Genomic DNA, 27,408 nt, shown 5'->3' with positions numbered 1-27,408 from the left:
AGAGGCGCCGAACCCACGCCCGTCCCCGGGCCTCCCCGCCCCTCCTGCCCGCCCCCGCATTGTTTGGTCACCTTACGCAGGTGCCGGAGGACTGGGGCCTTTCGGAAATGAGGGGGATCGATTTGAGGCCAGAGTTTGTGCCACGGTTGGGCGCGAAGGGGCGCGTGCGACTTAGGGAGTCACCCCAGCGTCCGGCCGGCCTCCGCCGTCCCGACGGCCCGGGCGCCGCGCGCTGGAGCCCGCCACCTCGGGCGTGGCTAGCGGGACGGCGCGAGTGCGCCTGGCCTCCCCGGGGGAATGTCGCCTGAAAAGGCGGGGAGCCCGGCTTCCCGCGCCTCCTAAGACCAGCTGGGGGGCGCGTCCGCCCCGTCCGGGACTGGAACAGGAGACGCGCCGGGGCACGGCGGCCGGAGCCGCGGGGCGCCGGGCCCCGGTCCAGTCTCGTCCGGGCGGCCTCCCAGCAGGCCTGGCCCCCGCCTCCGGGCCGGCTTTGTGCAGGCTGGGGGAGGTGGGGCCGAGGGCGGGAGCGAGGGGGAGCCGGAGGTGGGTCCCGCGGCCTTCCCTGGGATTCGGTGGCGACACTCCCTTCCCCCTCCTGTCGGGCGCGTACCCGGCTGGGAACGGGCTGCGTCCTATTGGAGTGCGTAGGGGCCACCTTCCCGCCTTGCCCGGTAGCTTTATCTCGGCGCTGTGGCCACCCCAAGGAGACCTTTCTCAGGGCGCCTCTCCTGGCCAGGTGGCCCTGGACCTTCTCGGATTGAGGGACCTTGAGGCGGGGGAGCGCGAATGCCCCGCGGACCTATCGAGGGATGGAGGGGACTGTCCCTAAAGTTAAGCCCCGGGTAGGGTAGGCGTAGTTAACATCACAGGCTAGCATATTTTAACAAAATTAGGTATTAGTACCACTTTACTCATTAGTGAAAAATTAGCTGCTGCGACTATATACACCTGAGGGATGGACCTGGTTGCAAACGACGAGAAGAGGGCGGGAGAAGGGTAGGACTGGGAAAGTGATTGAGTGTATCCTTGTTTCTTCCCCCTAAATTCTCTCTAACCTTTAAGAACTCACTACTCCGAGTTTGAAAACTTCAGTAACCAAAAGCCGAGATGGCAGCAGGGTTGGTTTTTTTTTTTTTGGTTTGTTTTCATCTTGTCAAAAATGGTCGCAAATCTAGTGAATAAGACTTACTGTAATTCCTTAATTAAATCATATAACGTTGGTCGCACCCCTTCGTTTTGTGATACAACGGGACTCGAATTTAGGGTGAAATCAGATGGGCTTATATTTTAGCCGGTTGTACTTAGCACCAATGAAGATAATTTATTTAGTATTGAAGATAAGTTCTAATATAGTCAATAACGTTGTGTTAACTTTGGTGAGGAACAGTAACTGCATTTATTGTGCGGATAATGTCCACAGGCTTCCCAGGTGGCTCAGTGGTAGAGTCCGGGTGCCAATGCAAGAGACTCAGGAGATATGGGTTCAATCCCTAGGTAGGGAAGACCTTCTGAAGCAGGAAATGGCAACCCGCTCCAATTTTCTTGCCTGTAAAATTCTATGGACAGAGGAGCCTGATGGGTAGGCTCCACAACCCATGAAGTAGCAAAGATACAACTTAGCCACTGAGTGTGCAGTATATAGACATCAAGTCACTGTGTTGTGTGCTTGCAACTAATACCATATTGACTGTGAATTATATGTCAATTAAAAATAAATTTGAAGAAATAATAAGTTCAGAACACTAGCAATCTAGTTCACTGTGATACATTACCATATTTCTATGGATAAAACTAGGGTTATGTATACTTACATTTAATGAAAGTAACTTTAATCTTGTCATGGTTTCCAAGACTTCATTTTGTTTCCGGGGAAAAGAAATACTAACAATACCCCAAAGAGATTGTTGAACCCCATTCGCCTCTCTTTGCTGGGACTATGGAGAAATGCTTGACATTAAAAAATGATTTTTGGATCGTTTTTGCAGTTTCTAGCCTAGTTTTCTTAATGTTAATATTCTAATGGAGGGCTGTCAGGATGGGTCCAGGTTTTTATGAGCTTGAAGCTTATGCAATTGTGTGTGTTAGGTGGAGTAGGGGTGAGATCTCAAAAGAAAAAAAAAAAAAACCCACACACATGAGCCTGTTTTCTGGCGTTTCCTGCCAGAACAAACGGGGATCCTGAAGCTTGAACTTGATCAGCTTCATGGTAAATCTGTGTAGGAGGCCTGTCTGTATTTTCTGGAACTAACCTAAAAGAATACACACAGGATTTTTTTTTCCTTTCTATAAACCCATCAAAGAGTAGGTAAGCTTTTGGATAGCACAGGAAGATAATTCCAGTCAGCAAGTCTGGACTGAAGTAGCATCATCTTTTTTATAGCTGTGAACTTTTCAGATGCAAACGATCTACTTTTTATGTTCTGCAATGTTGATGCTATCACTATTTAAAACAAAGTATTTTTAGGACAGTTTGTACATATTTAAAATTTTTCTACTCCCCCTTTCTAACATTTTATGACGATTTATGGTCTTTGTCAACAAGCATGTATGTTCTAGCAGCAGAGTGATGGATTTAGAAACTCTTACATTACTGCCAAAAAATTCAGAATATATATGATTTATTTGAAACCCACGGGTGTTTTTCATTACCTATATGTGTTTTCTGATTACTTACCATTTGCAACACATTCAGATAAGTATATAGGAGAATAAAAAGATACATAATGTGGGCTATGTCCTCAAGGGACTTTCACAATCCAGCAGAAGATGAGACTTGAACAGATATTATAAAAGTCCCCCTTCTCTCTACCCACCCTACTTTAGCCTTAGGGCAATTACCTTCAGTCATTTGGTGCATTTTATCTAGGGAGTCCAGCCATAATTCTATAAAGAAAAATAAACAAATTTATAGATGCCTTATGTGGGTGGGTAATCTTTCAATTAATGGGGTGAAACATTTTAATTAATCTTTCTACCTAGATAGCATATTGAAAAGCAGAGACATTACTTTGCCAACAAAGGTCCGTCTAGTCAAGGCTATGGTTTTTCCAGTGGTCATGTATGGATGTGAGAGTTGGACTGTGAAGAAAGCTGAGCGCCGAAGAATTGATGCTTTTGAACTGTGATGTTGGAGAAGACTCTTGAGAGTCCCTTGGACTGCAAGGAGATCCAACCAGTCCGTTCTGAAGGAGATCAACCCTGGGATTTCTTTGGAAGGAATGATGCTAAAGCTGAAACTCCAGTACTTGGCCACCTCATTCGAAGAGTTGACTCATTGGAAAAGACTCTGATGCTGGGAGGGATTGGGGGCAGGAGGAGAAGGGGACGACAGAGGATGAGATGGCTGGATGGCATCACTGACTCGATGGACATGAGTCTGAGTGAACTCCGGGAGTTGGTGACGGACGGGGAGGCCTGGTGTGCTGTGATTCATGGGGTTGCAAAGAGTCGGACACGACTGAGCGACTGAACTGACTGACTGACTGACTGTTTGGTTTTATAAATGTATATGTTTCTATTTGGCTATAGACTTTTTTTTTTGACCATGCCACAGGGCTTGCAGGATCTTAGTTCCCTGACTAGGGATAGAACCTGGGCAAGGGCAGTGACAATGCAGAGTCCTAACCACTGCATTTCGAGGGAATTCCCTAAAATATCTTTTAAAATCACAAACACCAAGTTAACCATATCTTCCTCAAAGCACTAAAAATACCCATTCATTTATTCAACAAATATATCTTGAGTGCCACTATATACTGAACAATGCCATTGATCCTGGCATTGAGATTCATTAGCAGATAGAACAAACTCCCTGCCATCATGGTGCTAGCATTGTAGTGCCAGGAAACAGAGAAAATCTATAAAGAAGTAAATATATAACAATTTAGATGATGATTAATGCTACAAAGGAAAGCAAAGCAGGCTAAAGGGATTGCAAATAATGGGAATTATGTTATATAAGGTGGTCAGGGATGGCCTTTCTGATGAGATGACTTTTGATCAGATGGCTGAAGTGAGGGCTCAAGCACTGAAGATACTTGGGATAAGAGTGTTATAGGCAGATGGGAGAGTAAGTGCAAAGGCCATGAGGTAGGAGAGTGCTTAGCATATTCTAGGATCAGAAAGGAGCCCAGTGTGGGTGAATCAGAGATGTAGACAGACAGCGGTCCCATTAAGTAAACTAACATAATCAACTCCCTACTTAATAGTCCAGACACTTGTACACTCAAAACCAGACAACATTATACTTATAAATGGTCTTGGCAGTCAAGAGGGTAGTAAATAAAGAATTAGCCAATAGCGTCAGTCTTGTTTCTTTCCTCAGATATCACTAGTTTAATGGCTAGAGTCCAGTGTTCATCTTCCCTGCAATGGATTAAATCCTGCACATGTCTTAATTTAGGGATGAAAAAAATGTACACATTCTGGATGACCCCGGGGAATTAGAACTGAAGGAGAGGGACCTGCATGGTATTGCTCTGACATTCCTGTCTAAACCTCTTATTTTAAGCTGCCACTCTTCCTGGCTATCTCAACCCTAAATTGTGTATGTGTGTTAGTCATTTACTTGTGTCCAACTCTTTGTGACCCTCTGGACTGTAGCCTGCCAGGCTCCTCTGTCCGTGGGATTCTCCAGGCAAGAGTACTGGAGTGGATTGCCATTTCCTTCTCAAGGGAATCTTCCTGAGCCATGGACTGAACCCGGGTCTCCTGCATTGCAGGCAGATTTTTACCATCTGTGCTATAGAGGAGTCTCAACCCTAAATTAACCTCCAGCAAAATAAGGCTTACCCTTTCTCTTGCCATCATTCAATTTCTGCAAACCTGCATCTGTCAGAAAACAGACTGGTCCACTGTGTTCTGAAGTGAGACACTGAAAACAGTGTGCTTTCCTTAGTTTTGCATCTTCAGTGAAATAAACCAATATACAGGCAAAATTAACCTACCTGAAAAATAAGGAACTGCTAGACAATAATACACGGAGAAGGCAATGGCACCCCACTCCAGTATTCTTGCCTGGAAAATCCCATGGACTGAGGAGCCTGGTAGGCTGCAGTCCATGGGGTCGCTAAGAGTCGGACACGACTGAGTGACTTCACTTTCACTTTTCACTGTCCTGCATTGGAGAAGGAAATGGCAACCCACTCCAGTGTTCTTGCCTGGAGAATCCCGGGGACGGGGGAGCCTGGTGGGCTGCCGTCTATGGGGTCGCACAGAGTTGGACACGACTGAAGCGACTTAGCTGCAGCAGCAGCAGCAGCAGACAATAATACGAAAGTCTAGATTGATTGGGGTAAAAAGGTTGAAGATAATCATGTATGTGCTTAGTAATAGGAATGTCCGTAGGAATTCTTTAAATCACTGCAAACTCATCTGATTACAAAAATATCACCTGAGGCACTTGGTAAAACTACATTCCATGTGCCCCACCCCAGAGCTGTGGGGAGAGGGGCCAGGGCATCTACATTGGATTATTTAACAAACTAATGCTTTAAGTGAATAATAAATTCAATTCACAAGCAACTTTTCAGGTGTATATTTGCTTATGTGAAATGAAGTCTGTGGGCTTTGTTTTACCTTCAGTATTACTGCTTCTAAATGATTAGCTTCTAACATTTTAACTTGGGTTTAAGAGTTTTTTGGAGAAGGAAATGGCAACCCACTCCAGTATTCTTGCCTGGAAAATCACATGGCCGGAGGAGCCTGTGTAGGCTACAGTCCATGGGGTCGCAGAGTTGGACATGACTGACTGACTTCTCTTTCTTTCTCTTTTCTAAGAGTTCTTCGTTAAGAGTTCTTAGGCCTTCTCTCAATGTCATTTACTTTCATTGTTTTGCTGAACTGTCCCTTCTGGAAGAATGGGACCCTTTTGACAGGTCATACATTTCCAGATCTGCTAAACACCTTATTTGGAGTGATGTCACCCCACGGGGGCTTCTGCCAGGCCCAGAGCTAAAAGGTCAAGCTCAGATTATAGGCTGGATCTCACTCACTAGGGAGCTGAGTTGGAGTTAGAAGGCCAACCTCATTCTTCCATAATTTCACATTACAGCATAAAATTGGTGTTCATTTTTCTGGGCACAGTTATTTCGTTAAAATTAGTTTCTGTTTTATAGCACAAAGTCAAAGATAACAAGTTCTGATCTGTATGATCTGATGTTGGTCCTTGGTGAAATATTTAATGGGATGGTGGTTGCAGTTTCATTTCTAGGGCTGCTTTAAGTATTTAAGTAGGCTGCTTTAAGATGGTAGCTTTAAGTATTACCTTGATAAGATGGCAGTAGGCCCTCTGTTGATCTGTAATTAGATCCTATTTTAAACTGACTGCAGAGACTAGGTCACTCAAATGCCCCCAGTGCCATCTGATTAAAGGAGGATTAAAAGTCAGTGCTAGAGCAGTGCTGAAGAGCTGTATCTAGCAATTTGTACTATATTCTGCAAAATCAAAAAGAGAATTTAGACATATAGCCAAGTAAGTCAAACATACATAGAAACATTTATGCAAAAACATGATCAAAGAACCCCACGAAGTATTTGTTTAAAATCTACAGATACTTTAAACAAGATTATTATTTTGATGTTAGGTTATTAAAACTGGTTGTTAAAAAGTCTTAGGTAACTCAAACAAATGCTTTGGTTCCTCTCTGTGACTTTGATACAACTAGGCATACATTTCAGGTTAAAAAATAAACAATTTGGTTAAATAGTATTTTCCCTCTTATTTCATCCTGAGTCTGACACAGTATTTTTTCCCCCATTTTTCCCTCCTTCCCTCCCTTCCTTCGCTTCTTGGTCTATCTCCTGATGCCACTTTCCTGATTTTTTTTTTCCTTCTATATTACTTGATAGGAATTTACACATGCATATCTTCTGTGCAGAGAGATAAATATGAATCTGATTTTAGACGTTCCTTTAGTCAGTGAATTTTGATGTGTTCTTTTAGCCTTGTAACCATCAGCAGACCATCCCTGTTACCTGAGCCAAGAGTTAAGATGATGGCTGTAGATGATGCCACCCTATCTAGTTCAAGTCAACTGAGTTTAACCTTGGGAAATGTTTACTTTTAACTTCTTCTTAGTTTAAGGCAAGCCTTGCCCTAGAGTCCTCACTCATGATCCCTGCCATTCACTTTGGGGTGTGTACACTCTTCCTTTTCAAAAGGTATTCAAGGATTCCTGCTCAATTATAAAAACATTAGGTCTAAGCTGAAATAGGGTAGTGATTGGTTTGGCAAACGTGTCCAGGAAAAATTCCTTAGCGAGCAGCAACAGGCTGAATAGGAATTTCTGCTTCGGGCCACGAGGATGAGTGGGTTGCTTAGTAACAACAACATATACCTAGGAGTCCCTCAGACAGCTTCACAAGTCTTCAAATTTAGGCCTCCAAAATTCAGGTTCATTCTACCCTCCATGTGCCCTGTGTATTTCCATCCACTAAAGTAGTCCTTGGTTCCATTTTATTTATTTATCCGTCCATCCATCCATCCTATATTCATCCATCACCAGAAAATTACATTTTGTGCCATGTCTTTTAATGGTCTATGGTAAAAAGGACTGGACTATAAAGGGGCAGGTTGGATAGAAACAGACAGTACTACCTTGGGGATTTACCCCCACATCCCACCCCGTTTATATTGGGAAGAGAATTAAGTGTTTTAGCTTGATGTATTCTGGGGAGTAACGGGATTAAAGTAATATTTTTAAAAACAGCATATTTTGATTTGTTACTTAAAATACCCACCAAACAAACATTTTTTGAGTGCTTTGGAAGGCACTAAAAAAGCTGGTGCATTTCAGCGGATTTTGATGTACATTTTGACAATGTGTCGGGGTTATGGAGATTGACCATGTATTTGAAACGGACATTCAGCAGAAAACCATCACTGCCTGTGGCGATAAAGAGCCTTTATTTTACTTTGTAATGAACAGGGCAGTGAACTTTGTGGGGTGCACTTTTAAAGTGATCTGACTTCACATTCACTCCCAAGGAAATGCTTCCTTTACAAGTGTGAATGCAGATACCCTCCGGAGCAGAAAAGGAAAGCAAGATTCGCCTGTTGCTTCTTTTTATTTTGGTGCCCGCCTTTCTTCCCAACGCTGAATGTATATGTATAACAACCCTCCTCCCCCAGAGTCTCTTTTTTTAAGACTCCTGAGTTTAGATCAAGATTTTAGAAAAGGGGGAAAGGTTGAAGTGAAGGGGAGAAGAATGGAGAAAAGAGAGAAAGAAAAAAGGAACGGAAAGAAACTGCACTTCAGCCGCTATTGAGCTGCAGGCTTTTCTCAGGCTTTTTCAGTAGATGAGAGAGTTGCTTGGCTCAGCCTGCAGAGCTGGGGTCTAGGAGAAGATGACCAAGTGCTGTTTGTCTTCCTGGGCAACTGATTCTTACTTGACGCCTTGAATCTGAGATCTAGGATGAACCTTCCAGATCTTATAAGTGAACCTTCCAGACCTTCTAGGATGAACTTTCCAGGTCTATGAGTACCCAAGTGTAGGATCTGGAGCCAAAAGTTTGGTTTGGAGATAAAAATGCCTTAATTCTTTCTTGAGTGTTGCACACCAGTGTTGTATGAATTGAAAATCTGAGGTTTTGATTAAAAAATACACTGCTTTTTATGGGTAGGGAGATTGAGAACAGGGGAGGCATTGCCTATTTGCTTCTTAAAATATGAACATGACTGTAGGAAATACCTGGTTAAGATTTCGACAGTGTTTCTGCTAGAACACTTTCCTTCCCACACTCACCCCAAATCATTGGTTTTGGTTCTCAGTTCAGTGAGCCTCAGAAAATAACTGCTTTCTGTACTTCTTGGATCTAACTTTTCAAAGAAGCAAGGAACAAAGGTAGCTTTAGCCTCTTTCCTGTATTGCCAGTAAGATAATTAACATAAGATCAGAGGGTTCTTCTTTCATTATTTTTCACCTGTAAAATGAAGTTGAACTAAATGATCTCTGAGGATAATCACTTACTCCAACATTCTGCGAGTTTCATTTTTTCCCTTCCAGAGGGGTCTGGGCTGCTGGCAGCTCACAGAAAGATGATGTTAACAAGATAGGAGAGGACCCAGCACAGTGGGACCTGCTTCTGTTCCCATGCCCTCCCCCACTCAATCATTTTATTTTAGCAAAATAAAAGGTGGTTTTAGATGACAAACAGACTTCTGGCAGTCAGGAGAAATTCAGAGGGCCACGCGGAATTCAGCAGGGCAGCTAGGCTGTGAGATCAATGGTTTACCGAGTGGATCCCTGAACAGCCTCACTGGGCTGGTAGATAAAGGTACAAGAGAATCAGATAAAAAGCGCTGGTAGTTTCTCGAAGAACTCTCTTGCCCAGAGAGCGCCCAGGAAGTGGTGTATTCTGCGCAGGCTCGTGGAGTGAGAGGTAATGTTGGAATGCACGGGACACTGAATAAAATTTAGTAAATTGCAAACAGCAGCAAAAAGGACAAAGGATTCTCCTCTTTGCTCTTCTGCCCTTTCCTCTCCTCCCCATACTCCTCCTCCCTCACCCCTCCTCCCCTTTCTCCCCCCCAACTTCCTGATTCCTCCTCCTCTTAATAAGACATAATTCAGGGAAACCCATTGTCAACCAGATTGCCAAACCAGTGGTTTGATAAGAGTTCAGAAGAGGTATTAAATAATATAAGGACAAGAATAGCACCTGCAGTTTCTCCTCGATTGTAAGACAATATATTATTTCACTCCAGGGCACACAAATGACTATTCGTTTAGGTCAGGAATAAAATCTCCTTTTCTGGTATTCTGTTGTGTTCTAAGATTTAAAAGTCTCTGAAGTTCATTTTCTCTGAAGCCAGTATTGGTACCTAGACAAAATGGACTATAGGCCCTGGAAGGTTCTCAGGGTGGGGGACTTCTGATAGGTTATAAAGCCCTGTAAATACATTTATGCTTCTTGTGCAGACCACGGTTTTTAGCTGCTGTGGCATCTTGGTGGCTAGTTTTAAAACTATGTCTATCTTATACATAGTTTTGAAAACATTTTTCAAAAGGACACATGTCACAATGGAAATATGGTCCCTAACCATGAGTAGACAGTTCACAAAAGCTACAAGTAGTTAATAAGCAGATGAAATACTATTTAGTTTATTAATAATCCAAGAAGTACAGATGATAAAACAGGGAAGCTTGAGGTTTCCCTGTCAAATGGGCCAACATTAACAAAATTGGGTTTGAGTAAAATACATTTCTAGGAGGATTATAAATTATTACAAACTTTCTGGAAGACAGTTTGGTTAAAGTGGTTGAAATGGGCCTATCTTTTGACATCTGAACTTCAGTTTTAGGGCTTTATTTTAAAGAAGTAATCAAAGATATTAATTGTAGAAATATTTAAAAAGAAATATTTTCCTGAAAAATCAGGAAAGCTCTAAGTGTCCAGCTACAGAAGATTGGTTTAAATCCTCTGGTAAATCACTGTTCAGTGAGATGATGGAGAACTCTGCAAGCATTATAAATCATATTATGGAAAAATATTTAATAACAGGGAAAAAAATGTCATGGTGTATTATGTTAGAATGTTTACAGGGATAGAAAACAAAAAACTATAGTAATACAACCACAATAGGTTAACAGTAGTTTGCTCTCTGCATGGAGAAATTACAGACACTTCCGTGTCTTATTTGTGCTTCTCTGTACTTTTCTAGTTTGCAGAAGTGAGCTTGTACTGTTTTTGTAATTAAAGAGAACTATTTAAAGGTTCTTTCTAAAGAATAGTCATTTGGCCATGCAGATGTGTAAAAATAGCACACACGTACCCTAAATAAAAGGGAGAGAGAGTCAGCTTGCTTAGTTGTTCCAGGTAGAATTCATCCGCTCCCTCCCTCCTATCCAAGCATGCCATTCTACTCATCACTGCTGGAACACCACGTGTGTCTTTTGCACTATGCCTCACTCACCTGGACACTTTTGGGTTGGTCTCAACAACTCTGTCTCTTTGGGTTGGCCCAGTTATCAAGTCCAACTATTTTTCAAAACAGCACAAATAGGTGTGGGAGTTTCCAACCTCTGTGTAACTTGGAGCTGGGGGGGTCGAGGGTGACTAAGTCGAAGAGAAACGTTTTCATCTACTCAGTAGGCTGCCTGCGCGCCTGCGCAGTTTCCCTTGGAGAAAATTCTCTGTAGGCGGGGCTGCCTTCCAGGCCTTCTCAGACCTCACCTGAGTGCGTGTTCTTGGGAGCGACTCGGTGGTGGGTCCAGTTGTGTTTAATCTTTTGCAGGAATAAAGAGAACCTGGAATATGACTTCCTTTGAAACAAAAGGTAGATGTAGGCACGGTTGAGTTTTTATTAATTTTTTTTTTAACAGCTACTTATTTTTTCCATAACATAGACTTGCTTTTTCCCTGGAGGGCCCAGCCTGTGACTCATCTACCTGCTTCTACAAGCTGGTTCATAGATCATGCCAGACGCGAGCTGGAGTCTGTTAGTTAAGCTGTGGAGAGATTGCATCACTGGATTTCCTGCAGGCGTCTTTCAGGGTGGTTTTGTCGCAAATGTGAAGTTATTTACTTAACATGTCCAAGGAGCATCCACAGCAGGGAACAAAAAGTACACGAGGTGAACTTGAGGGAGAAAGTGGCCTCACAGAATCACTCAAGTTGCCAAAAATGTGTCAGGAAAAAAGCAGGGGTGGTGGGGTGGTGGTGGGGAGTGGGGGTTGGAGAGGGTGAGGTTTAAAAAAAAAATGTTAAGAAACGTTGCCTTTGTGAACAAAACCTAAGCAACGTTAGCTTGTGGGAATCAACATGGTTTTATGACACAGGAACTCTAAGATATATACTTCTTGGTTGTGGATTCCACAGTGAAATATGCAGTTGTTCCTTTCTCTCCCACCCCAGCCTGGCTTCCCCTTGCCCGTACTTTTCTTCTCGTATTGCAGAAATTCATCAGGTCTTAAATACTATACCTTACATTTTCAAAAATCATATCTTCTTTGGACGTTGGAAGTCTAAAGGTGCACATCCTTGTAGGTCTTGTGAGGGGAGATAAAGAAAGGCTACTTTTTTATCCTGTGTTTATCTTCAGTTTTCAGTAAACATCGTAAAAGGTGTGGTTTGTATTCAGCCACACAAAACCACAAATTTGCTTGTTGAGCTTGCCCACAAATCTTGGGACACAGTTCATTTATCATTTCTAGTATCCTGAAGTTGAATTGACCAGTGGTTGTAGCTGTTTCTCTTCTCTTTTCCTCATTTAAATGACCCACACACATGCTACTTTTTGATTTCCTGGTCCTTCTTAAACAATAAAATGCCTGTGTGGTCAATACCAAGGACACATTTAATTGCAAATTGGGAGTTTTCCTCTTACAGCATAACCCATGGTTAGCCAGGTGAACTGAATTGAACATGCTATGCTGAGCTTTCAGGACTAACCAGATTTTACTATTTTTGTGCTAGATATTCCTGGAATATGGAAGACATTATAATGTTTTTATGGTTCTCAGACTTCTTTTTTATTGTACTTAGTATTTGATGGATTATTTTTTAAGTCACTGTTTGAAGCATTTCTGAATGGCCTACCTCACTGCTTTCAACGCTATGGTGCGGGCTGACTTTTGCTGCAACTATTTTATGGTACAGTTTTGTATTTGTAGTGTGTTTTCTTTTTAAAGCATCATATCTTGAGGCCTTTTTTTATGATTATGAAGATAATATAAGTTCACAAGTAAAAAAAACTGAAAACTAGAGAAAGATATAGAGAAGAGAAGCCACTCATAATTCCTGGGCCCTGACACTTCATATGGCATTCCCTAGCAGCTCTGTGGTAAAGAATCTGCCTGCCAGTCTGAGGTTGACGAGTTGTGGGTTTGATTCCTGGATTGGGAAGATCCCTTGGAGAAGGAAATGGCAACCCACTCCATTATTCTTGCCTGGGAAATCCCATGGTCAGAGAAGCCTGGCAGGCTACAGTCCATGGGGTTGCAAGAGTCAGACACGACTTAGCGACTAAACGACAGCAACACGTCATATATTTTCTTGCAGTATCTAACAAGTGCATGCACATGCTGCTGCTGAGGCTGCTGCTAAGTCGCTTCAGTTGTGTCCGACTCTGTGCGACCCCATGGACTGCAGCCTACCAGGCTTCTCTGTCCATGGGATTCTCCAGGCAAGAACACTGGAGTGGGTTGCCCTTTCCTTCTCCAATGCATGAAAGTGAAAAGTGAAAGTGAAGACACTCAGTCATATCTGACTCTTAGTGACCCCATGGACTGCAGCCTACCAGGCTTCTCCGTCCATGGGATTTTCCAGGCAAGAGTACTGGAGTGGGATGCCATTGCCTTCTCCCACATGCACATGAATATGATTATAAAAGTATACAAATTATGATCTCCCATTTTTATATCATTCATGCTGTTCTGAGTTTTCTACTCAATGCTATAATTATTGGTGTTTTATTAGTCTCTGAAGTATTCTTCTATATATCACTTAAAGATGAAATTTATCGTCTCTTATTTTTTAATATTTAGGTTGTTTTGCTTTTTCATTATTATAAATCATGATTGTATATAAATCTTTGTATCTCTGGTTATTACTTTAGAATAGTCTTCCGAGAGTACAAGAACAAAAGATAAAACATTTTTAGGTTCTTGATTCATACTTTGAAAATGACTAGTAGATAGGTTGTAAACATTTATGTTTTCTGCCAACAGTGTTTGAGTGTGTCTTTCTCACATCTTGTCACCAGTATATGATAATTATAATTTTTTTTGGTCAACTTGAAAAGCAAAAAAAAGGTACAGTTTTGTTTTAGATTGCAGTCTCACAATTAATGAGGTTAAACGTTTTCTCAGATGTTTGTTGATCATTTAAATTTCTTCTTTTACCAAAGTTCCTGCTCTTGCCCTGGCTGCTTACTACATATGGGTGTTTTGTTGTGTCCTGGTTGAGGGGACCTTGGGGCTGAGAGTCAGCTATGCTTCCCCTTGGCTGCTGCCCAGGGAAAATAGTGCCTTCCTACATCTGTACAAATGCACCATATGCATTAGAAGTGGGCTGTTCTTAATTTTCACTTTTTTTTTTTTAAATTGGGATGCTGATATTTTTATGACTGATTTGTGAGAGCTTTTTTGTTGTTGTTTAGTCACTAAGTCGTATCCACCCAGGGATGGACTGTAGCCCATCAGGCTCCACTGTCCATGGATTGTCCAGGCAAGAAAACTGGAGCGGGTTGCCATTTCCTTCTCAGGAGATCTTCCCCACCCAGTGATCGAACCCTTGATTGTTGCATTGCCAGGCGGGTTCCTTATCATTGAGCCACTTTTACACACCTAAAATGATTAACTCTTTCGTCAAAATTCTGCTTATAATTTTCTCAAATTTTTGATTATCATTTAATTTCACGATTTAAAAAATGTTTGAAGCTTTAAATTTTTTGATGTCAAATATATTATTCTTGTTTTTTCAAATATATTATCTTATGTGTGAGAGTGCTTTCAGGGCTTTCAAATGTAGAGAGTTTGAGATCAACATTTATGGATTTAGCTCATTAAATTTTTTTCTTTTATTTTAGCCTTATTTTTAAGGTTCTTTAAAAGACCCTTTAAAGATGATTAATTCATACTTAATTTTCGAAAACATTAGCGAATGCAACTACTCTCCAAACTACCACTCAAAGATGTTAATAGTAACATTGCTAACAATTTGATGTCTATATTTTCACCTTTTTTCTGTGTCTGTACATACTGTGTGTACAGAAGTGAGAGTAATGTATTTATATACTGTTCCCATGGATGGGGGAGCCTGGTGGGCTGCAGTCCATGGGGTCACTAAGAGTTGGACATGACTGAGCGGTTTCACTTTCACTTTCCACTTTCATGCATTGGAGAAGGAAATGGCAACCCACTCCAGTGTTCTTGCCTGGAGAATCCTATGGACGGAGAAGCCTGGTAGGCTGCAGTCCATGGGGTTGCACAGAGTCAGACACGACTGAAGCGACTTAGTAGTAGTAGTAGTAACTTAATTTTTAAGTTAATATTGATCACAAAGAGCTTTTCATGGTGGTAAATATTTTTAATGGCCCCGAGTTTTACATTGAATGGAAATGTCCAGATTGATTTAACGAGTTCCCTGTTGAATATTTAAATTTTTCATGTTTTTACTGTTAAAGTCAATATTTGGATGACCTATCTAAATCCTAACATACTTCTTAGTTGTGTCTTTGTAATACATTCCAATGAATAGACATCCCTAATCAAAAGGCATCCTCTTTTTAAAATTATCTGGTTCGTATTTCCAAATTTCCACCCCAAAATCCTCTCTTCATTAACACTCCCATAAACAATGTATTTGAAGGAGGATTTCACCTCCCTTCTCCCAAAATTCATAGTATCCTCTTTATTTTTTAAATTGAAGTATAGTTGATTTGCACTGTTGTATTAGTTTCAAGTGTACAGCAAAATGATTCAGTTATATATATACTTTTTTTTTAAAGACTCTTTTTCTGTAGAGGTTGTTACCAAATATTGAGTGTAGTTCCCTATGCTCTATACTAGGTCCTTGTTGGTTATCTATTTGGAGTGTGTTTATGTTCTTCTTTTTAGTTTTTGCCAGTTTGATAGGTCAAATGGTAACTCGTTTTGAATTTACTTCCCATTTACTTAAATTGTATTTTCTATTTCAGTTGAACATTATATATTTTTTAATATATATATAGTATTTTGATATCTTAAAAGCTCTTCTTGAGGTTTATAGAGTTCAGTGTTAGTAAAAAGAGTTTATCAACAAGAGGCCCAGCCATGGTCTCTTCTCTTGGTACAAGTCATTGGTTCTGAGAACTGTCCTTAGTTCACAGCTTCCATCCTTTGCCAGTGAGAGCAGTGACCCAGGCCTTCACTCAAGCGCCCTAATCAAAGGCCACAAGTTCATGGAACTTACTCATCCAAATACTGACATGAAAAATTCAAGTGTTCAACAAGGAACTGGTTAAATTAATCTGGATTCCATTCAATGTAAACCTCCGGTATGTCCAAGCTGCCTGGTGATGACTAAACTCAGGATGAATACGTCCAAACGGCAAATGAGTGGTCACCGCACAAATCTGTTCCACTTCCTTACTGAGTGCCTACAGGCCCAGTACAGAGCCGGCCGGGCACCATGCCAGCCACAGACACCACAAAGATTAGACAGACTACTAGTTTAAGGTTTGAGAGCCTTAAACAATATAATTAGGTAAAACACAATTGACTTTTGAAAATGCACGCCTATCTTTCATTTCTGAGGTAATTAGTTGTGGGAGAAATAGAGGCAGGCAGGTCCAAAATAAGACAAAATCCCGTGAGTCTTCAAATTTTCTGCTTTATGTTCATTTGAAAAAATCTGCCACTGGTTTTCATTTCTCAGGTTTGGTCAGGCTTGCATCCATTTCCTCTCTCCCCCTACCACCCCCACTCCTTTTTTGGTCTGTTATTAGCAGTTAAGAAACACTGGTCATTTATCTAAATAGTAGGACTATTTAAAGTGGTGTTACTTTTCAAAGATAAATCTTCAGCACTCTGTAATTAAACTTTGTATTAAAAACTTTTCTAGAGCTATGTGTTCAAACATCTGTTTATATTCCTTCTCATATATATATATTGCTTGTAGCATTAAAAGGTAACATCTGTGGAAACTGGCAATTTATGAAAAGTAATTTGGTACTTTTCTAAACTGAGATATAAAATTAAAACATCTAGGACAATTAGAAATTTATTTTAAAAATGTTGGTGACATTAGAGCCAGCTGCATTAATCAGGAACTTGTTATCTGGTCTGTGAATTATCCAGGCTGTTTTCTTCAGTCTTTCTCTTACGGTTAACCTTTTAGATATATAGTTTTTTTTTCCTCTCTACAGATCTAACAGAGAGGGCATGAAGAGGAAAATCCAACTTAATTAGTTTGACTACTGATTAAAAGGAAAAAAAAGTAATTCCAGTAGAAGTTTGAACTCATTATTTTAAATAAATTCTTGGATTATCTGAAATTTCATGTGATACATGTTACACCTTCTCCCGTTTTTTCAAATGTTCTTGAAGCTGTAAATTTAAGGATTGTTTGATTAGAAATTCCAGAATTTGCAAGCTGTAAATAATGGCCTTTCCTTATGAAACCTAAAAAGCACAATGCCAATGAAGGGGAATTTTTAAGTAATTGGTCATATTGCATATTTTTCTCTTTTCCCAAATGAATTTTATAATATTAATATTTGGTCATGATTTTACGATGTTTTTCTAAATAATTGAATAGCTGCTGAGCATGATGTGCTGTGGATTTACTATCATTGACTTCCATTTAGGTTTCATGTAGTTAGTTGCCATAGTTTTCACTATTATAAAATCATACTTGAAAGAATTTGTTAATCTTTTGGCTGCGCAGCATGCGGGATTTTTGTTCCCCAGCCAGGGATCAAACCCACGCCCCCTGCATTGGCAGCATGGAGTCTTAACCACTGGACCACCAGGGAAGTCCCTAAATCATACTTTCTTAAAAATCTTCAAACTTAAAACCTTTCAAGGTTTTAGAGTTTCTACCAGTGGAAATTTCTGGATTGAAAGTCACAAATATTAAGAAAATTTTGTTAAATAGTAGCTGTAAATTTATGGAGAAAAAGAATAAACACCTCTTTTATAATTCTTTGTCTTCTATTATTTTCAAAATAATTTTGACAGTTTACTGGAGAGCCTTCTAGATGTGTTTCTAGGTATTATATCCCATATGAATGTGTATGTAGTTGAGAATTTAAAAAATTTCACAGATTATTTTATATATCGTGTTTTATGATTTTGATTGTTCTATGCAGGTAATACCAAATCATCTTTTTGGTTGCACAGTATTCCACAGTATGAATATACAGTGACTAAAGGATATCTTTATAGAAGTGGAACTTCTGGGGCAAAGATTTTGTATATTGAAATCTTAGATTGTTCTCCAAAAATGCTACTTTTATTTATACTCCAATCAATACTGTTAGCATATGCTTATTTCTGCCAACCCTCAGTCAATGATTTTATCAGTCTACCAAGTTTTTGCCTAGGTGAAAAATTATTCACATAATTTACATTTCTAGAATTCTTTCCACATATTTAAAAGCTGCTTGTATTTTTCCACCGTGTGGACTGTAAATGTTCTTTGTCTATTTCTCTGTTTTGTTGTTGGCCTTTTAATTTATTTATGAAAATATTTGTTTTTCGCTGTGCTAGGTCTTTGTTGCTGCACGGGCTTTTCTCTAGTGGCGGTGGGTCGTGGCTACTCTCTGGTTGCCTGAGGGTTTCTCACTGTGGTGGCTTCTCTTGTTGCGGAGCATAGGCTCTAGGAAGTGCAAGCTTCAGTAGTTGCAGCACATCGTAGCTGTGGCTCCCGGGCTCTTAGGGCACAGGCTTAATAGCTGTGGTGCAGGAGCTTAGTTGCTCTGCAGCATGTACGGTCCTACCAGACCAAGGATCGAACCCATGTCTCCTGCATTGGCAGGCGGCTTCTTTGCCACTGAGCCACCTGGGAAGTCTCCATTGTTGGCCTTTTTAAAGAGAAGTTTTATTGAAGTATAATTAACACACAAAGAACTGCATATATTTAATGTGTGCAGAGAGTTTGTACTTAGGCAAACACCTGTGATTCTATCATCACGATCAAGATAATAGACATGTTCAGCACCTCCCAGAGTTTCCTGGTATATCTGTGCGTGTGTGTATGTGTGTGTTAAGAATACTTAGCGTGATGTTTACCTTCTTAGCAAATTTTGAAATGTATAATACTATATTAACTGCAGGCACTCTGTCGTACAGCAGGTCTCCAGAACTTATTCATCTACCATAACTGAGAGTTTAAACCCACTGTATAACAGCTCCTCATTTCACTCTCTCTGCAGTTGCTGGCAACCACTATTGAATGCTCTCCTGTGTGAATCAGTTTGACTACTTCAAATACCTCATAGAAGTGGAGTCCTGTGGTATTTGTCCTTCTGCATCTGGCCTTTTTCACTTAACATAATGTCCTCCAGATTCATCCACGTTATTGAAATTGGCAGAATTTCCTTTTTAAAGGCTGAATAATATTCCACATTATGTTATCTATTCATCTGTCAATGGACACTTGGGCTGTTTCCATATCCTGGCTATTGTAAATAGTGCTGCAGTGGACACGGGGGTGCAGATATCCTTTTAGGATCCTGATTTCTATTCTTTTGGTTACTCAGAAGTGGATTTGCTAGATCATGTGGTGTTCTTGGTCTTTCCTTGATGATTTTTAAGAGATGCGGTTGTACTGAGAGATTAATTAGCCTGTTGTCTACCAGTTTGTTGTCATTTGACTATGCTGTATTTTTGCTCTGTAGAGGTTTTAGAAATTTAGGTAGCTAAATTCATCTGTTTTCTTAAATGGCTTCTAGGTTTTCTGTCTTAGTAAGGAAGGCTTTCTCTGTTCCAAAGTTATAAACAACCCCTACCCCAATATTGTGTGTTAGTCGCTTAGTGGTGTCTGACTCTTTGTGACTCAATGGACTGTAGCCTGCCAGGCTCCTCTGTCCATGGAATTCTCCAGGCAAGAATACTGGAGTGGGTTGCCATTTCCTCCTCCAGGGAATCTTCCCGACCCATGGATCAAACCTGAGTCTCCTGCATTGCAGGCAGATGCTTTACTGTCTGAGCTACTAGGGAAGCCCCTTCTCCAGACCCCAATATTAACTTCTCTCAAATTGTATTCTTTCTATGACTTAAGAGTTCACATTGCCATTGAAAACTTTGATCCATCTGGAATTTATTTGATGAATAAATGAGGTTGGCTCCTTATTTTTTTAGATGGTTCCCCTATTTTGTCCATAGTGTTTATTGAATAATACTGTTCCTACTATAATAATATTTCTTGCACTTATTTGAAATCCAACCCATATCATATATTAAATATCTGTGTATATTTGGGACTATTTCCTAACTCTTCATTACATTACATTGATCTACCTATTTATGTTTCAAAAGCAGCTATCTACCTAACTTATTTATTTATCTTTATAAAATGTTTTCATATCTGAAAGTGCTATGCCATTTCATTATTACTGGTTATTTTTCCTTTTTTTTAAAGTATACATTTTAGAATCAGCTTCTGTAGTTCTTAAGAAATCCTGATTTGAGGGTGGGGAAGAAGAGAGGGAATACATTAAATTTTATGGGTAACTTTGGTATAGAGTTGATATCATATTACTATTGTATCTTCCTATTTAAGAACAGGGTGTGTTTTGCTCTATTATTTAAATCTTTGATGTTCCTCAATATTGTTAAACATTTTCTTCATATAGATCATGTACTTTTATTGTTTATTAAAAAAGTTTGTTTACTCAAAAATATGTTATCTTTTTGTTACTGTTTTAAGTGGGATGTTTTTTAAAAAATATGTTTTAGCTAATTCTTTTTGAGTAAGAAAGGTATTGATTTTAAAATATTATTTTGTATCCAGCCACCTTATTTTATTTCTTTTTTAGAGGTTATTGTTGTTCAGTTGACTCTCTTGGGGATCAGTCATGCTGCCATATTGTGTGCAAATGCTTTTTATTCATCTCTTCCAGTTTTTATACTTTTATTTCATTCTCATCTTTAAGTGTATCAACCTATCACTATAGAACAATGTTAGTTAATACTATTAGGTGTGAGAGTAGACCTTCTTGTCTAATGTCCTTAGGATTTCAGCATTAAATATGATCTGGTCTTTGAAAAGCTTTTGGGTTTATATGATCTTCTATCTGACCACCCAGCTGAACTCTTCTGTTCTAATATCTATCTAGCCATTCATCTCCTTTTCCCCTCTTTCTCTTTTATTGAATTTCAAATTGTCCAGTAATTAGATTGTCTACAAATAATGATTATTTTTTCTCCTTTCTGGTATTTAGATTTATTAGGTTGTTCTCTTTTATTACGTAGCTCAGGATGTCAAGTAAATGTTGGCAAGTAGGATGGCAGAGGACCTTCTGTGAAGGAAGTGGTATTAATGTCTCACTTTTAAAAGTGATGGTATTGTAGGTTTCTTGGCTATCAAGAATGATTTTCATATTGGATTTTTTAGTCTCTTGATGTAATGATATTCATAAATAAATTTCCTAATTTTTTTCAGAGCAGTCTTGTATTCCTGGGATAAGCCTTGTATGGTCATGATGTAAAAACATATCAATAGATTCAGTTCATCAGTATTATTTTGAGGAATTTTATATCTGTATTCATCCCAGTCCCACCTGCTTACTGGTGACATGACCTTGGGTAAGTTACTTAATCCCTCTGTGTCCTCACTTTCCCTCTATAAAACAGAGATAATGGTAAGAGACCTTGTTTCCTAGCATTGGGGTGAGGTAGATAACTTGTATAGAACAGTCTGTGGTACACAGAAAACACCCAATAAATGTTAGCTGTCATTGTTATTGCTATTTGTGTGCGGGTGTATGTACGTGGATGCTTGCTACCTGTGTTGTGTTTTGATATCCATGTTATGCTAGCTGATTAAAATGAGTTGGGAAACTTTCCATGTCATATTATGCTCTGCAGTAATTCAAACAATGGTGGAATGATCTATTCCTTGAAGGCTGCCTGGGCTCGGTGAAGGTCCTTGACTAACCTTTCAATTTCTTCTGTGGTTCCTTTGTCTCTTTATTCTTTCTACTCCAGGCAAGTTTGAGCACTTATATTTTCCAGGAAATCATCAGTTTCAGATTTCCTTTTTATCTGTGGTTATTATGCTTGCTCCTTGGAAGGAAAGTTATGACCAACCTAAATAGCATATTAAAAAGCAGAGACATTACTTTGCCAACAAAGGTTTGTCCAGTCAAAGCTATAATTTTTCCAGTAGTCATGTATGGATGTGAGAGTTGGACTATAAAGAAGGCTGAGCCCCGAAGAATTGATGCTTTTGAATTGTGGTGTTGGAGAAGACTCTTGAGAGTCCCTTGGACTACAAGAAGGTCTAACCAGTTCATCCTAAAGGAAATCAGTCCTGAATATTCATTGGAAGGACTGATGCTGAAGCTGAAGCTCCAATATTTTGGCCACCTGATGCAAAGAGCCGACTCATTAGAAAAGACCCTGTTCCCGGGAAAGATTGAAGGCAGGAGAAGGGGACGACAGAGGACGAGATGGTTGGATGGCATCACTGACTCAATGGACATGAGTTTGCGTAAGCTCCGGGAGATGGTGAAGGACAGGGAAGCCTGGCGTGCTGCAGTCCATGGGGTCATAAAGAGCCAGACCCGACTGAGTGACTGATCATCAACAACAGGAGTCCTAGAGCTGACAGGTGCAGAGCTGGGATTGGAACCCCTGTGGTCAGACGTCACCATCTGAATTTAGTCATCATGCTTTCTTCCTCACCTACTTTCTCTTGCCAGAAGCTTGGTGGTTTAGTGGGTAAAGCTGGCTATCATTGGCTACGTCTGGACTCGGATATATTTCATAGGACTCAATAGTATCAATATTTTAACATTTATTTTGTATTTTTAACAAAGAAATGTATTTAGTTTAAGATGTATTTAGTTTAGTTTAAAATGTATTTAGTTTAAAATTATTTAATACAAAAAAGACTTATGAAAAATAGTGGTTTCCTGAGCCCCGCTCCGCTCCCCAGTTTCCGTCTCCTCTGGTCTCAGCGGCGGCTATGCTCCTCTCTTTTGTACTTATTCCCATACGTCTCGATACTAAATACTGTTGTTTCTCCATCTGCCCATTTAAGACCTTAGATATTGACTTCCCAACATGAAGATAAAAATCTTTTTCTTTTGCTAACCAAAAAAAAAAAAAAACGGTTATTAATTCTTGTGTCTCTGAAGCATGGGAAAAAAGGGAGAAAAGAGAAAAAGGAAACTGCCCTTCTAACATTTCAGTCCCTGATTCAGGTCAAGGGGCTGATTGACCCTGCAGACAGTCGAGGCCCAAAGGCCAAGTCAGGCCCTCTCCCAAATCCTTTGGCCTCTTTAACCTTCTTTCTTTTTTTTCATTTTCTAAAAATTTATTTTTAATTGGAGGATAATTGCTCTACAATGTTGTGTTGGTTTCTGCTGTACAACAGTGTGAATCAGCTGTAAGTATACATATATCCCCTCTATCTTGAACCTCCCTCCTACCGTCTCCCCCATCCCACCCCTCTAGATTGTCAGAGAACACTGGGCTGAGCTCCCTGTGTTTAACCATCAGTTTTTTTTGTTTTGTTTTTTTTTTTGTAATTTTTAATATGTATATATTTTATTGTAGTTGACTTATGTTTCAGGTGTACAGCAAAGTGATTCAGTTATACGTATGCATTATTTTTGAGATTATTTTCCTTGTAGGTTATTACAAGATATTGACTGTAATTCCCTGTACTATACAGTAAACTTTTGTTGCTTGTTGCATGTATATATTTTTAGAATTAGAAATCTAGCATTTTATTCAAGCATTTACAAGTAGCATTTAACAAAGAGAATTAGAATGTCATAAATTTTTTAGTTAGGGAAAAATTCATAAGCTTTCTAAAACATATACATACTACTGTTTATATTTATGTATAGAAAAGCTTTTCTCCTATGCCTAATAAATGCTTGAGAAAGAACATCAAAAAAAAAAAAAAAAAAAAAAAAAAAAGAGATGGAGAAATTGGAAAGCATAAACTAAATGAAATGGGAGCACTGCATATGAAATAGAAAAAGTGAAACAAGCTAGATAAAAAGTAAAAGATCATCGTAGAGTCCAGTTGTTTTTAAACATGGCTGCTCATTAGAAACATATCTGGAGCTTTGGAGAAAAAAGCAAATACCTGGGCATTTGTATTTTTCAAAAAATTCCAAGATAATTCTGATATACATCTGGATTTTTAAAAGTGATGACAGGTTTTTGTATTAATAACCGTCACTTTAATGGGGTTTCAGCAAAGATATTCAGCCTGCCGCATTAACCAGAAGCGTCCCTGTAGTGTAACTGTGAGTGGTGTTTGTCTTTTTTTTTGTTTGGTGTTCTACTTCAGCGACATTTATCTCCATATTTGTTCCTCTTTGTCCCTGATTATCTATTGTCTAATGCTTGTAATTTCTCTCTTTCTCTTCTGCGATTGCTGTGATTATCTCAAGCCTTTCCTTTGTCAGTAATTCTGTTTTCAGTTCTTCTGGTATGTTGTTTCGGTCTTTCTTTTCTTAGCTCTGCAATTTTCCTTTTTTACCTAATTCTGTTGTGCAGTCAACTTTGCACTTTCTGTTTTCTTGAATTCATGTTTTTATGTTTTATAGTATAAAGCAAGTTCTGGGATTTGGGAGGGTAAATTTAATTAATTATAGTAATTAATTTTGGTTAATTTAATTTTCTTATGTGTGCTATGTTCTTTTATTATTCATCTGATTTCCTGTAGTATTTTTTGCTCTATTGCTATGCCATTTCTTTTTGACTTGTTTGTGCTTGATGTGTTCTAGTCAAACCTCCTTTTGTCATGCTGCAGTCAAAGCGAATGATTTCTTTACCGTCTTTCTGCCATTTGAGTCGTGTTTGCTTGCCCTTTCAAGGTTGGCTTGGAGCCTGGGCATTTGAAGATGGGGCAGCATGGGAAGGCTCAGCTGGCCTTGTGTAGCCTCTGAGTGACTTGGTTAAATGTCCTGTATCGAGTTCACGCCCCATCTGAAGGAGGGCATTCTCTTTCCTGCCTTTGGGTTTTTGGTTTGTCCCCTACCTGACCTTGGGGTTGTGGGGCTTCCACTTCTGCTGGAGACAGTCGCCTTGGTTGATCATGTCTCTCCTTTTCTTTCTCACTCCCATCAGTCACTAGGGTTGAAAGAAAAAGGTGCCTGAGAGTGTTGGAAAGTTGTTGTTCACACTGGAAAGTACACTTGGAGCTTTTGACAAGCTTCTGCCTGCCCCTTTCCCAGTTTTCCCTCCTCTAAAGGGTCTTACCGTGTTTATCTATCATTTTGTATCTATCATCAGTTCTATTTTTCTTCACTGCTGGGGATATTTAGTGCCAGCTCCTTCTTCCACTCACCCTCCCCTCTCTGGCTGGACCAGAGCAGTCAAGATAAATATGGTAGGGAGTGTCCAGACAGCTGCTCCTACAACCCCAACGAGTCTCAGAAACCACCGAGACCAAGGGTTATGCTGTCACTCAGTGGCTCTCTCTGTCAAAGAAATCAGGCTGCTCACTGTGTTAGATTGAGCTCTGCAGGACCCTTCTATTGGGCAATATTCTAACATTTGTTGGGGAATCTGTGTAATTTTAAAAAATGCTCACTTTCCTCAGAGACAAAGCAGACAAAGGTCAAAGAAAGTCAAATAATAGAAAAAATACAACACCAATACTTGTTTCTTCTTCAGAGTTCCAAGAACATTTGCAGCAGTCTGATACAAACTTCAAAGCATTGCAATTAAATGACTCTAATTCCTGGAAAATTTTCTGCCTCTTGCAATCCCACCTCTCTTTCTAACAGGTTTAAGCACAAGTTTGGTTAGCGTCCGCTTGGTGTGGCTGAGGTTGGGAAATAGAGCTGCATATTTTCATGCTGTGAAACCAGCTAGAAGAGGCAAGGCAACACTTGGGTTCCTTAATATCTGTGACCCTGTCACATGGTCAGCAGGAAAGTCGACGTGCTGTAGAATCCTAAGTGTTATAGACCTTTCAGGCTTAAGATAGTCCTCTTTACTTACAACACAGGCTCATCCCTTGTGATGTGCTGTGTCCAGATTACGGCATGGCCCACTCTGAACTGTCCTGCACATCTTACGCTATTGTGGGGACACCCACATTCCGTATTGCCCTCCTCCTAATTATTACTTATTATACTTACATGTGACGTTTCCCATTATACAACTAAAAATATGGTTTTATAAGTGATGTGCACACTGCGTCTCCTCTTTACTTGGTCTGTCTTTCCTCCTCTGTTTGGTCACGAGAACCCTTCTGCAGGCTCCTGGTCCTTTTTAGGATGTTCCTGCCAGTGCCTCCTTGCTAGTCACCAAGACAACACGTTACCCTTCTATCAATGTCCCTTCAGCACAGAATGATGCACTCGTAGCCAATGATAGCTGCCTTTACATGGTTGAGATCATTTTGTGTGTCCTGTCTTTTCTCTCAGACTAGAAAGATCCCAAGTTCTTGCCGTTTCTCCTGAAGTCTAATGGGGGAGGTACCGATTTTTCTCAAAGGGTTTTCCTAAACCATTATTCAAGTTGTCTTTGTATATGTGGTTTAATATTAAACATAAGTAAAGAGTTGCTTGGGATTTCTTGTAATAGTTTCAGGTAAGAATCTTATTTAAATAAGTAAGCGCACAAATGAAACCCAACACTTCAACTACTTACTCTAATATCGTTTATTGGAAGAGGAATTCTTTGGATTCCCTTCTTTCCTTCTTCCCTCCCATCATCCCTCTCTCCTTTTTGTCCTTCCTTCTTCCTGTAAAATTTCTTTACATGTACCTAATTTTGCACACACACACAACTTCTATAAATTATATAAATTCATAATTTATATAAATTCATGAGTGTGATCATATTGTGCACAGTGTGTTTGGGTACCTTCCTCTTTCCTTTTCTTGCCTCTCCTCTCCACTCCTACTTCCTGTCACCCACCTCACACATTCTACCACCCCAACCCTAAGGATGTATATGTAAAGATTTATGTATATATACATTCTTACGTTCATATACACTCACATAACAGGTACAAGTTTAAGATTAATTTTTAATTTCAAGCACAGATCTAAGGCCAAAGAAATAACTTTGAGTGCTTTTGATTATTGTCTAGAAGAGGAAAAACAAGGATGTAACTGTTATTTTCCTGATAGAGTTCTCAGGAGCCCATCTAAATTCTAATAAGGCAAACTAAAGCTTAACTGGTTTTGGTTATTTCCAGCACTTTTGTTTTAGGTCAAATTTATTATAGAGCAAAGCCCATTCATATGCCCTGTTTTGTTTTGTAGAAGGAACTTCTTATTCAATCATTACGTTTAGTGTGGATTCTGTATGGGCTTTTCCATTACTTCATTGTGTAACCTTTGTGGCTTTCTGATTTATTTCCTTATATACTGAAGATTTATTTCCTTATCTACTGAAGTTGGATTCTAATGTTTTTATCAATGAATATTTCTGCTAATATTGGAAAAAATAGACTAACTCACATGCTATATGTTATTACAAATTGAGTAAGACATAATACCCACTTGCATAAAGATAGTAGAAGTTAAAACTTGTAGCTGAATAAAGAGTAAGGCATAGAATATTGAATGCCTTCAGATAAAGAAATGGGCTATGTACTCTCAAGGGAAACACTATGAAAATGATTTTTTTAAGCCTGTTTCCTAATCTCCTAGTATTCACCCCGTCTGCCCCCCACCCCCTGCCCAAATCCATCCACCGCAGCCACAGTGCCCTTTTTAAAAACACACATTGAACCAAGTTGGTCTGTTGCTAAGGATCTTGCCTGCCTTTCCAATG

The 27,408-nt window shown here is 39.7% G+C and overlaps 1 protein-coding gene across 2 annotated transcripts in view; it reads left to right on the top strand.

Annotated features, from left to right (window-relative positions):
* GRHL2 (grainyhead-like 2 (Drosophila)) overlaps positions 1-27,408 on the top strand; it is a 171,783-nt gene that overhangs the window by 950 nt on the left and 143,425 nt on the right. The window lies entirely within an intron of this gene.

Source organism: Bison bison, unplaced genomic scaffold (assembly GCF_000754665.1).
Source record: "Bison bison bison isolate TAMUID 2011002044 unplaced genomic scaffold, Bison_UMD1.0 scf7180017864491, whole genome shotgun sequence".
Lineage (NCBI taxonomy): Eukaryota > Metazoa > Chordata > Mammalia > Artiodactyla > Bovidae > Bison > Bison bison.
This window is presented reverse-complemented; position numbering and strand designations above follow the sequence as displayed.